The sequence below is a fragment of the Urtica dioica genome, chromosome 10, assembly GCF_054948205.1.
Source record: "Urtica dioica subsp. dioica isolate 48M chromosome 10, U.dioica_male_clone48M_v1_H2, whole genome shotgun sequence".
Classification (NCBI taxonomy): domain Eukaryota; kingdom Viridiplantae; phylum Streptophyta; class Magnoliopsida; order Rosales; family Urticaceae; genus Urtica; species Urtica dioica.
Window position 1 is genome coordinate 2,341,183 of NC_142765.1, and position 12,296 is coordinate 2,353,478.

At 41.9% G+C, this 12,296-nt stretch overlaps 1 pseudogene across 1 annotated transcript in view; it reads left to right on the forward strand.

Moving 5' to 3' along the window:
- Positions 1–12,296, forward strand: part of LOC149383009 (putative disease resistance RPP13-like protein 1) — a 67,082-nt pseudogene that overhangs the window by 34,410 nt on the left and 20,376 nt on the right. The gene's annotated exons all lie outside the window — the stretch shown is intronic.

Below are 12,296 nucleotides of genomic sequence, written 5' to 3' on the forward strand. Positions count from 1 at the left end.
AAAAGACAAAATAACAAAAATAAAAATAAACTGTCATTCCATTGCTATAACAATTTTCTATAGCGTTTGTTGACCTCCTTCACTGCTATACTTTGCTCGCAAATTACAATTCACAGCTCTACTATTTTGTGTGCGCGCTGAGAATTCAAGAAATCATCTTCTGCAGAACAACTTCGTCTTCCTGTGAGTCTTTTATTTATTATTATTTGTAAATATCGTATATAGTCTAAATTTTATTTTATTATTTTGGTAGTTTATTAAAAAAGTCAACTTTGGAATACAACTAGTAACTCTATTAATAATCTTATTTTGATTATATATATATATATATATATATATATATATATATATATATAGTAAAATAAAGAAACTGAAATTCTGATTAGTCGCAAAGACAAGATGTCGCACACAATGTGTCCGACAACTTGCTTGAACACAGATTATGGATAAACAACAAACAGTGCAGTAAATAAAATACACACGATATGGTTACCTAGTTCGGTGAAATACACCTACGTCTGGGGGCACGCTGCCAGTGGAAAGGATTTCACTATCTTGTAGTCAATAGTACACACAAGGTTTATATCTGATTACAATCAACAAATCAATAAACCCAGAGACTATTACCACCAGTGATCACCTAGTCAGGGACTCCCCCTGAATTTGAGCTCCGTCTCAATTCCACCCTTCGAGCAACCTCCTGCCTCGGATGACCTTTAGTCTTCAGCTGTACGTGAACCTTCAATCACGAGAACACAAAACCCAACTCTCACAGACACTCAATCTTTGTGGAATAGTGTTTGAGAGAATACACCGCTATCAACAAAACACACAGCCTCCCAGTCCGCCGGTCTTGCACGTCTAAGAGCTCTGAGTGTTTTATCAAAAGCGTCGAAGCTGCTAAGGGGGAGCTCATGGCTTTTATAGCAGCTTTACAATCCTGGAAGGTATCTCGGGTTACCTTACCCGGCCTCAAGCGAATATCACATAGTTAAGTCTCCAGCAAGGCGAATATCGTGCAATGAAGACAGCAGCGAGAGATATCTTGCAATGAAGTCACCAGCGAGGCAGATATCTTGTAATGAAAACAGCAGCGAGGCAATATCTCAGCAAAAAGTCACCAGCTAAGCAATCTGACAAAACTGGAAACTTGCCTGAAAAAGAGTCTGCACACAGGAGGAAAGATGTCATACCAGAAGAGGAAACATAACGACCGACATCTTTCCACACATCTTGCACTAAAAAATAAAGCCAACAAATAACGTATCAACAATCTCCCCCTCTGGCTATTTTTTAGGCAAGCACTTCCAGGACCAGTTCTCATACAAGCGTCATGATCAGAGAAGAGAGTCAAAATAAATGACCTCATGACGCCTCTCCCCCTGATTGCCTCAAAATAATACCAAAGGCAAGGATCGACCAACACAGAGGGAAGAACAACAGACTGCAAAGGAATGAGAACTAGAACAACAACATATCATTAACCAGCAAAAGAACGAGAAAGTCTCAGTCTGAAACACATAAAGAACTGTAGCACAAGCAAAACAAGTCTAAAAAAAACTTGAATAATACAGACCAGTTCTTTTAAAAAGAGAGAATTAAGACGAATCACCAACGTTACCAACACTACTACAAAAATAGGATTCTACAACGCTTAAAAAACGTTGTAGAATGATTCTACAACGCTTCTTAAGCGTTGTAGAATCCTGCGTTGTAGAAGCTTCTACAACGCTTAAAAATCCGTTGTAGAATCCAACAGCTTTCTACAACGCTTAATTATCCGTTGTAGAAACTAAGCTTCTACAACGGATTCTTAAGCGTTGTAGAAGCTTCTACAACGGTCTAAATCCATTGTGTAATTTTTAAATATTTTCACACATGTCGCCGCGGCGAAGTATATTTTTCGCCGCGGCGACGTGCTTCTACATGTACAACGGATTGATTTTCCGTTGTAGAAGGACATCGCCGCGGCGAGAAATATACGTCGCCGCGGCGAGTTATTTGCTGCGGCGAGGTACGTTCCGAGCCGCGGCGAGAACATTCTACAACGGATTTTCAATCCGTTGTAGAAGCACGTCGCCGCGGCGAGAAATATACTTTGCCGCGGCGACGTCAAATCTTAGCCGCGGCGAGATGATTCTACAACGGATATAATGCGTTGTAGGAAGGCGATGAATTTTTTTTAAAAAACTCGCCGCGGCGAAGAAAAAATCTCGCCGCGGCGAGACTAAGATTTCTAATTTGCTTGCTCTCGGTATCTTGTCTTGCCGCGGCGAGAAGTATAGTTCGCCGCGGCGAGAATCATTTATTTTCAATCCACAATTTGTTTTTTACACGATACTAGCACCTGAAAATAATCTTCAATACAAAAAATATCTAATATATACATTCATCTCAAATATCCTCATCTTTAAAACATTCAAAATCTAATATATACATCTTCAAAAAAACTAGCTAATCATCACAGTTAATAAATGTTTGTACATAAGTTACCCATTCTTCCCTAACTCTCTCTAAATCCTCTTTTGTATATGATTTCTTATTTTCTAATTTTCCTACACCTCCTACGACTATATCACGCATATAAGAAATGACAAAATACCCGCATTCCGTGTTTCCCCTTTGTCTCGGAGCGTCCCAAGCCTTGATGTACGTTGATTGCCCGTTACTATGGGCGTTTTGATGCTCGAGCTTGAAATCAACAAGAACCCTATATAACACGGAGATTATAAGAGAAAAAACCACTAGAACGATTTATAATAAAAATTATTTAAGAAATCAAAATATTACCTTTTTATCAATCGATTTAAATCCGTTGGGATTTTATTTCTCAACGGGTCAAAGAACATAGCGCTATTTCTCCAAAGGTCGAGGACAACGAGCATCCAATGCGCACCTTTGTTATACGGCATCAAAACTAGTTCACCAAATTCGCAATGTCGTACCACGTTTCCAACGTCCTTGACTCGTTTTGACAAATAAGCCTCCTCGTCGTCATTTTCGATATACGAACTTAAGCTCGGATTTATAAAACAAAAATTTCGAGTCTTCTTCGCCTTTTCTAGCCTCGATCGTAGATAGTTATGACAAACAAATATTTAGTTGATCAAAACACTAAATATTGAATATTGATATTAAAAAACGCATATAAAGAAAACTCTTACTCCATATAAACCGTTATGCTCCCCGCGCCAATTTCCAAGTATTGCAAAAAATCGGAAATGTCTTCAAATGACACCAGAATCGGGATAGCCGCGAGACTTGGACTAACATTGACCATAATCACATCCCCTTCCGGTAACATTACTTTGTTGGCATGTTGAGCGAGCAATCGATACTTGGGATTAATCACCTTGTACGGAATCTTCTTAGCATCATCGATGCTAGCTTCACTCTCAAAACCGAGCTTTGAGAGTTGTTTGACAACCGGACCGCGACTCTCTATTCCCGAGTCCATTTCCATGAGTCTCTTCGGCCACGAGACAAACCCGCCTATAGCATCTTCAACGGTTTGAGCTTCTTCGGTGGGAATTGGCAATTTTGCTTTTTTAATCAAAACCCCCAAAACGGCCACGCGTAAATTTCCTTCCTCCAAAGGTGAGAAATGAACTACGCCTCCATTCATGTACGCTCGCCCATTTGCAACATGAATTGTGCCTCCGAACTCGGTGTCATCAATGAAAAGAAGACACTCGACGCTTTCATCCGAACTCGGTGTCACCGGCGTGGTTGGATTCAAAGAGCAACTAGCACGAACACTATTTGGTTTTTCCACAACAATAGGATCGATCTTCGGACGATCATCAACAATGATAGGATCGATCTTCGGACGATCATCAACATCGTCGTGTTCTAAGCGAATCAAGAATTTTATCAATAACTTAATACCAAAACATTTATCTTTAATAAATAGATAAAAAAAAAATTAAACATACCTAAAGAGACCGCTTCATTGACGTGTTCTTCAACATTTGACATCTCTTTATCATCAACAACCTTCGCGTTGAGATTCTCTTTCACTTGCTCGACACTAGGCGACTCGACATTAATGCTACCATTTCCACCGAATGCCTTCATCACCAAAGACTTTAACTCGCTCATTTCCTGACGCATCTTCATTACTTCTTCGTTGGGCGTTGGAGGAACAAAGTACTTAAAACGCGACGTGTGTTTGGATTGACCGCAAACTCGCGACGTTCCCAAAGCTTCTTGCAAAACACTCTTTCCCGATTCCGGCAACCATGTCCCTTGCGATGCTTGTTGTGATAACGTTTTCTACACATAAAATTATTTGAAAATAAAATTACAAGGTTAATTGTTATAACAAAGGTAAAGAACTTACGATTTTTTCTCCCATCAATTTGTCTTTCTCATCCTTGTAGTTATCTACGTCTTTCATTCGCGAGTCAATCCAAAGTTCCTCTTTCGTAGGCCATTCCCCCGTTTCGTCATGCTAGTAAGAAGTAATTATATAATAAATTAAAAAATCATTGCAACATTTGAAATAACTAAAAGAAAAAAATGAATCTAACCTTTTCTTGATCAAGCTTTCGATATCCATTTCGGCCCGTTCGAGATTTGTACACACTTTTTCCGATATTTGATTTCCCATGTTCCGATGTTTGTTTGAACATTTCGGTTCGTCTATACTCAACAAATGCTATCCAATCTTCTTCGGTGATACTTGTATAGTATTTCAAAATACAAGCCGGTCTCTTTAAGGCGATTGGTTCGTTGATTATGTCTTTGAGTAGATCGTTGTATATCTCATGACGAAATAACCTTGCGGCTTCTCCGACTCTCATAAGGCAATCGTGTTTTTGTTCGATAGGAATCGTAAATCCTTCTTGCATTTCGTTCCAAATCCGTTCTTTAATTTGGGCGTTGTCTTTACATCTCCAATCACGCGTCGAAAGTGGAACGTGTTCTTTTGCTAACACGCCAAAGTAACTCGACAACTCATCACCCTCTTTACCGATTGGTTGCCCTTTATCATCAAATTGTACCGGGATTTTTTTACCAAGTGTTTTAGCCTTATTAACCCGACCCATAAGAGTGTTTCTTCGTTTTCCTTGTTCATCGGAGTTAAGCGCTAGTTGTCTTCTAATTTTTCTTTTACCACTACCGCTAGAAGGAGTAGTAGTGGACGACATTTAATCTAATAAACAAAATTCAAATCATAATTTCAATTTTCAACTCAAATGTTATCAAAATTTCAACTCAAATGTAACAAAAATCAAATATAAACTCAACTCTAATCACAATATAAACTCAAATCCAATCCGATTCTAAACAAAAACATAATTTCAATCCCAATTCAATCTACTATCAAATATATTTCTCAAATCAAATCAATATCAAACTTCAATTCAATAAACTCAAATCCAATACAATATCTCCTAATTTCAAATCAATATCGAATTCACACTAAATAAGTCCATGTAAAAATGTTCAAAAACATTACCCGGAGTAGGACGAGCACAAGGGCGGCGAAGAGAAGGTGGTGAGGCGAGGTGAGGGCGCGCGGCGAGGGAGGGCGGCGTGGGCGCACGGCGAGGTGAGGGAGGGGGCTCAGCGAGAGGGCGACGTGGGCGCGGCGCACGGCGAGGAGAGGGAGGTGAGGGTCGGAGAGAGGGAGAGAACGCGCGGGGCGAGGGCGCGGTGGCTCAGCGAGGTGAGGGACGGAGAGAGAGAGAGGGGCCGAGAGAGAGAGAGTGGTGGCCGGAGAGAGGGGCGGGGCGGCAAGAGAGTGGCGGAGAGAGAGAGGGACGAGAGAGATGTGAGTAGTGGAGATGAGAACAAATGAGAATGAGAAATGAGAGGGAAAAAAACGCTAAGTATAGATATGAATGGGTGCGGGTAGTTAAAAAAATTTGAAAATTTTAGATTTTAAGACGCTCCTACAACGCTTATTCTAAGCGTTGTAGGAGCTCGCCGCGGCGAAGTGTATTTCTCGCCGCGGCGAGATGATTCTACAACGCTTAAGTAAGCGTTGTAGGAGCCTCGCCGCGGCGAAACCAAATTCTCGCTGCGGCGAGCGTTACCCAGAAACGTCTCGTCGCGGCAAAAATGTGCCATCGCCGCGGCGAGGTAACCCTAGATGTCCTCGCCGCGGCAGTATACAATTTCCGCCGCGGCGAGACCTTTCTACAACGCTTAAGTAAGCGTTGTAGAAGCCTCGCCGCGGCGAGGAATACATTCGCCGCGGCGGGAATTGTATGATGCCGCGGCGAGAGTATATGTCTGGAACATGGTGCTCTCGGTAAGTTTTTCGCCGTGGCGACGACTTGTTCCCGCCGCGGCGCAGGACTCCTGCCGCGGCGGGATGTGGGAGAATAGATTGAATGAGATATATCGAAAAGGTGTAGATGAGTTTTGTGATTTTGCTAGAGAGAACATGGTAGATTTGAAATCTATTCGTTGTCCTTGTATTAAATGTGGAAATCATAGACATTTTTCGATTGATGTCGTTCGGACCCATTTGTTTGCATATGGAATAATGACCTCGTATCAAAGATGGTTCTACCATGGTGAGATTTTTCGTTCTACGGAAAATGAGGATGATGTTGAAGATGATATTGATGATATGTGCGGAATGATGAATGATTTGGAGGACGATTTTGTTGAGCGACCGGAATTGTTTGAGTCCATGATGAATGATGCGGAGACACCATTATATGAAGGGTGTACAAGCTATTCGAAGTTGTCATTTTTAGTTACATTATTTCATTTGAAGGCGTCGGGGGGTTGGACTAACACTAGTTTTACTCTATTGTTGGAAACACTGAAAGAAGCATTTCCGAAAGACAATAAAGTACCTTTAAGTATGTATGAAGCAAGGAAGACTTTGGGTACATTAGGCATGAAGTACGAGAAATTCCATGCGTGCCCAAATGATTGTGTTTTATATAGACACGAGTATGAAGATCTAGATGAATGTCCGACGTGCAAAGAGTCACGGTGGAAGAAGGGTAAAATTCCATGTAACGGGGTTAAAGGAGTTCCAGTTAAGGTACGTACATTTTCATCACTTGATTAGGAAATACATGTAGCTCATATTCATTATTTATTACTGATTTTCGTTAAATATATTTCAGTCGTTATGGTACATTCCTCCAATGCCGCGCTTTCGTCGAATGTTTAATAGTGTCAAACACACGAAGAACATGGTTTGGCACTCCGAAAAGCGTATCGATGATGGTATGTTGAGACATCCTGCTGATGCTGCACAGTGGAAATCATTCGATTTAGAGTATAAGGATTTCAGTGTTGATACTCGAAATTTGCGCCTTGGTCTAGCTTCTGATGGAATGAACCCGTTCAGCATGATGAGCAGTAAATACAGTGTTTGGCCGGTTATACTTGTGAACTACAATCTCCCTCCAAAGCTATGTATGAAGAGAAAGTTCTTGATGTTAACGCTTTTGATTTCAGGACCGAATCAACCAGGAAATGATATTGATGTCTATTTGGCACCGTTGGTCGATGATTTGAAGATGTTATGGGAGAAAGGGATGGAAGTTAAAGACGCTTACCGTGGAGATTCGTTCAACTTAAGGGCAATGTTAATGTGGACTATTAACGATTTTTCAGCCTATGGAAACTTGTCAGGATACTCTGTGAAATGCTCGATTGGTTGTCCGATTTGCATGAAAGACACATCTTCCATCCGTTTGAAGCATGGTAAGAAAACTGTTTTTCTGGGTCATAGAAGATTCTTACCAAGAGATCACTCGTATAGAAGATTGAAACAAGCGTTTGATGGAAATTCAGAAGAACGACCCCCTCCTAGAATTTTGTCTGGTGAAGATGTCTATGAGATGGTTAAAAACGTCAATGAAGTGCTTGGGAAAAGAAAGCGGAGTGCTAGTACTAAAGAATCGTTCAAAGAGAATCCTTTGAAGAAGAAATCGATTTTCTACGACCTTCCTTATTGGAAGACACACTACGTCCGGCATTGTCTGGATGTTATGCACATCGAGAAAAATGTTTGCGAATCGCTTATTGGTACACTTCTTGATGATCCAAATAAATCGAAAGACGGAATACAATCTCGATTGGATCTCAAAGAGATGAATATAAGAAGCATTTTGCATCCCGAGGAGGGGGGTGGGAAAAAAACAAAATTACCACCGGCAAAGTACACTCTAGATCGAAAGGAGAAAAAGAAATTGTGTAACTGGTTTGCTTCTATTAAAGTCCCCGAAGGTCATTCGTCAAACTATAAGAGGTTCGTGTCTTTGAAAGATTTGAGACTTACTGGAATGAAGACGCACGACTGTCATGTGCTGCTACAACAAATGTTGCCTCTTGCTTTGTGAGGAATTGTGCCAAAAGATGTGAGGTTTGCAATATCAAAGATATGTGTATTCTTTAACTCGATTTGCTCGAAGGTCATCGATCCAACTCGATTGGATTTAATGCAGTCAGAATTGGTGAAAACTCTGTGCTTGCTCGAAAAGATCTTTCCACCTTCGTTTTTTCGACATAATGATCCACTTAACCGTCCACTTGGTACGTGAAGTGAAATTAGGAAGGCCCGTGTTTTTACGGTGGATGTATCCAATCGAACGTTATATGAAAGTGTTGAAAAGCTACGTGAAGAACTACAATAGGCCGGAAGGGAGCATAGTTGAAAATTACATAGCAGAAGAGTCGGTTGAGTTTTGTTCTGAGTATTTAGCTAAAACAGACGAAATTGGGTTACCCAAGAATACCAATTTTGATTCAAAAGTTCTATCTAAAGGTATTTTTTTAACACTTTATTTATTTATTTAAATTATATATGAACATTATTTTTAAGTATTTGTTTCATTATATATAGGTACTTATTCGATCGTCAACCGAAAAGAATGGGAGCAAGCAAGTCTCCATGTGCTACACAACGTTTCCGAGGTCAAGCCATTTGTGGATATTCATTTGAATGAGTTGAGAGTGAATAATCCAAAGAAGGGTAGAAATGAAAAATGGTTGCAAGAAGAGCACAACCGTTTGTTTCAAAACTGGCTTGGAAAACGCATATTTATAGAGGCAGGACATTCATCTACGTTGAGTAAACTATCTGGCGGGCCGTCCTCAATGGTTACAAGGTACACTGCTTGGTCTGTTAATGGTTTTACATTTTACACAAGGGAACGAGACAACAAGCATCCCGTACAAAATAGCAGTGTTACATTGTTTGCTGAAGCTTTACATGTTTCGTCGGCAAAAGATAAGAATCCAAAACATGCTTTTATGAAGTATTACAGATACATTGAAGATATTTGAGAACTTGATTATTGCGGGTTGCGAGTCGCATTATTCAAGTGCAAATGGGCAGACAATAATCACGTTAAAGTTGATAATGAAGGAGTTACAATTGTCGACTTTAGACGGATTGGCTACGAGAATGATTCATTTATTTTGGCTTCGCAAGCAAGTCAAGTGTTTTATGTTTCAGATCCAGCAAATCCTGAGTTATCGTTAGTAGTTCATATGAAAGTGAGAAACGGTAACAAAGAAGAAGACGAAGACATGTCTAGCATTCCTCCGTTCACATCAGGATTACCGCCAATTGATCAAGAGGTGGATGATTTTAATGATGACGATGTTTCACATCTACTTCGTAAGGATATAGATCCTATTTTTGTTTGATATTGAACATTTAGATAATGTATTTTCATTTTGGATTTTATGTTATTCTCCTGTGGACAACGTTATTTTTCATTCAAAATTTCTCTATACAATGTCATTTACATTTCTCCAACATCGCCGCGGCTGAGTACATCTCTCGCGGTGGCAGGATAATCTCGCCGCGGCAAAATACAAATCCTGCCGCGGCGAGGGACCTTCTACAACGCTTTAACAAGCGTTGTAGAAACCTCGCCACGGCAACGTATATTCCATGCCGCGGCGAGGTCATTACGCCGCGGCTGGAATATCACCTCGCCGCGGCGAGACAAGTTCTTAAAAAACACAGACTCTCGGTATAAAAATATCAAACTCTCGCCGCGGCGAGATACAAATCCTGCCGCGGCGAGGACCCTTCTACAACGCTTAAAAAAGCGTTGTAGAAACCTCGCCGCGGCAACGTATATTCCATGCCGCGGCGAGGTCATTACGCCGCGGCTGGAATATCACCTCGCCGCGGCGAGACAAGTTCTTAAAAAACACAGACTCTCGGTATAAAAAAAATCAAACTCTCGCCGCGGCGAAATACAAATCCTGCCGCGGCGAAGACCCTTCTACAACGCTTGGTCAAGCGTTGTAGAAACCTCGCCGCGGCGACGTAGAGTCCATGCCGCGGCGAGGTCATTACGCCGCGGCGGGAATATCAACTCGCCGCGGCGAGGATATGTTCTCAAATATGAAGGCTCTCGGTAAGTTTCTCGCCGCGGCTATGTTGTATTTGCGCCGCGGCGACACGTTTTCGCCGCAGCGAGAAGACTACGCCGCCGCGGCGAGATTATGTTTTCAAAAATGCATGCTCTCGGTAAGTTTCACGCCGCGGCGAGGTGTAAGTTTCGCCGCGGCGAAGACTTTCTACAACGCTTTGGAAAGCGTTGTAGAATATCTCGCCGTGGCGAGGTAGAAAACACGCCGCGGCGAGAGTTATACGCCGCGGCGAAATTTCTAAGTCGCCGCGGCGAGATTATAATAGAATCACCTCACCCTACACATTTTTACTTTCTTTCCCATTTTAAACTTGGTTTTCAACAGAAAAATTATCATTCAAATAAAAAACCATCACACATTCAGATTTCACATTTTTTAAATATTAATCAAGTCTCAAACACACATTAACTAAAACACGAGTCTTAAACATAAACAAACCATGCGAGTCTTAATTTAAATTTAAAATGAAGCTTAAACAAACCAAACGAGTCTTGAATTTAAAATTTAAAGTTGGTGTTGTTGGTTTAGTCGTCATTCGGTGGTGGTGGTGGTGGTGAGTGCGCCGGATATTGAGGAGGTGCCATATGCGGTGGGCACTGTGGTGATGGGTACGGATAATCAGAGTATTGAGGATATGGAGGAAATAACACCTGGTTCTCTTGGTTGATGTCCCACCGAGAGTAGAGATCGTTCAGTTGGTTGATGTGAGAGGCGCCATACTCCGCTTGTTGGTGCATGTACTGTTGCGTGTGTTGGAACCCGCCGACGAGATAGTTGGAGCATTGAGCTATGTAGTCGATGGTGGCGGGGTCGACTACCGGAGGTGCTGGTAAGAACAATCGAGGCTCGTTGACTGGTGGTCCCTCTTCCCCTTCCTCCTCCTCATCCTCCGCTTCCTCCTCTTGTGGTTCCTCCCTAATCTTGTAGCGATCGATGATGTTATTCGTAATAGGCCCCATAGGACCCTTGATCGTATCCCTTTTCGAGCGTCCTACCCCCGCATTTGTACAAAGGCCGGTAATGATCGACGGATATGGCAAACCGTGTCGTTCATTAGTATAGTCTAGACTCTTCATCCAATTGTAGATGAATCGACCGACGTTGATAGAATGACCTTTTATGATGCAGAACAACACCTGGATACGGCCCTCGTCAAGAGTGGTGAAGTGCTTGATCGGCCGAAATAGTTTGTTTCGCGTTTGTATTTTGAGGAAAATGAGAAAAAAAACTGAAAACTGGTTTATATAGTGAAAACCTAAAAACTTCGCCGCGGCGAGAATATGTCTTCGCCGCGGCGAGAAGATCCTACAACGGATATTCTAACCGTTGTAGGATCATCTCGCCGCGGCGGGAGTCCTACATCGCCGCGGCGAGGCAGTTTCATAGAAAACTGCTAGGCCACGGTATCCTTCTCGCCGCGGCGGAGTATATTTCCAGCCGCGGCGACATAATCTCGCCGCGGCGAGGGAGGACCATCGCCGCGGCGACTCTATTCTACAACCCTTTAAAAAAAGCGTTGTAGAATGCTTCGCCGCGGCGAGGTTTAAATCGTGCCGCGGCGAGGTCCATCCTTCTACAACGCTTTGAACTTGCGTTGTAGAAAGGTTTCGCCGCGGCGAAAATCACATGGTGCCGCGGCGACGGTTCTACAACGGGTTGTTTTAACGTTGTGGGAAATCTGAAATTTAAGTTCTTCTACAACGCTTTACAAAAGCGTTGTAGAATCACCCAGATTCTACAACGCTTATCCATAAGCGTTGTAGAAACACCGAGATTCTACAACGCTTAGCCATAAGCGTTGTAGAAACACTATGTTTCTACAACGCTTATGTTAAGCGTTGTAGAATCCCTAGTTTCTACGACGCTTATGTTAAGCGTTGTAGAAAGTGGGTTGTATAATCCAACATTTGTAGTAGTGCAAC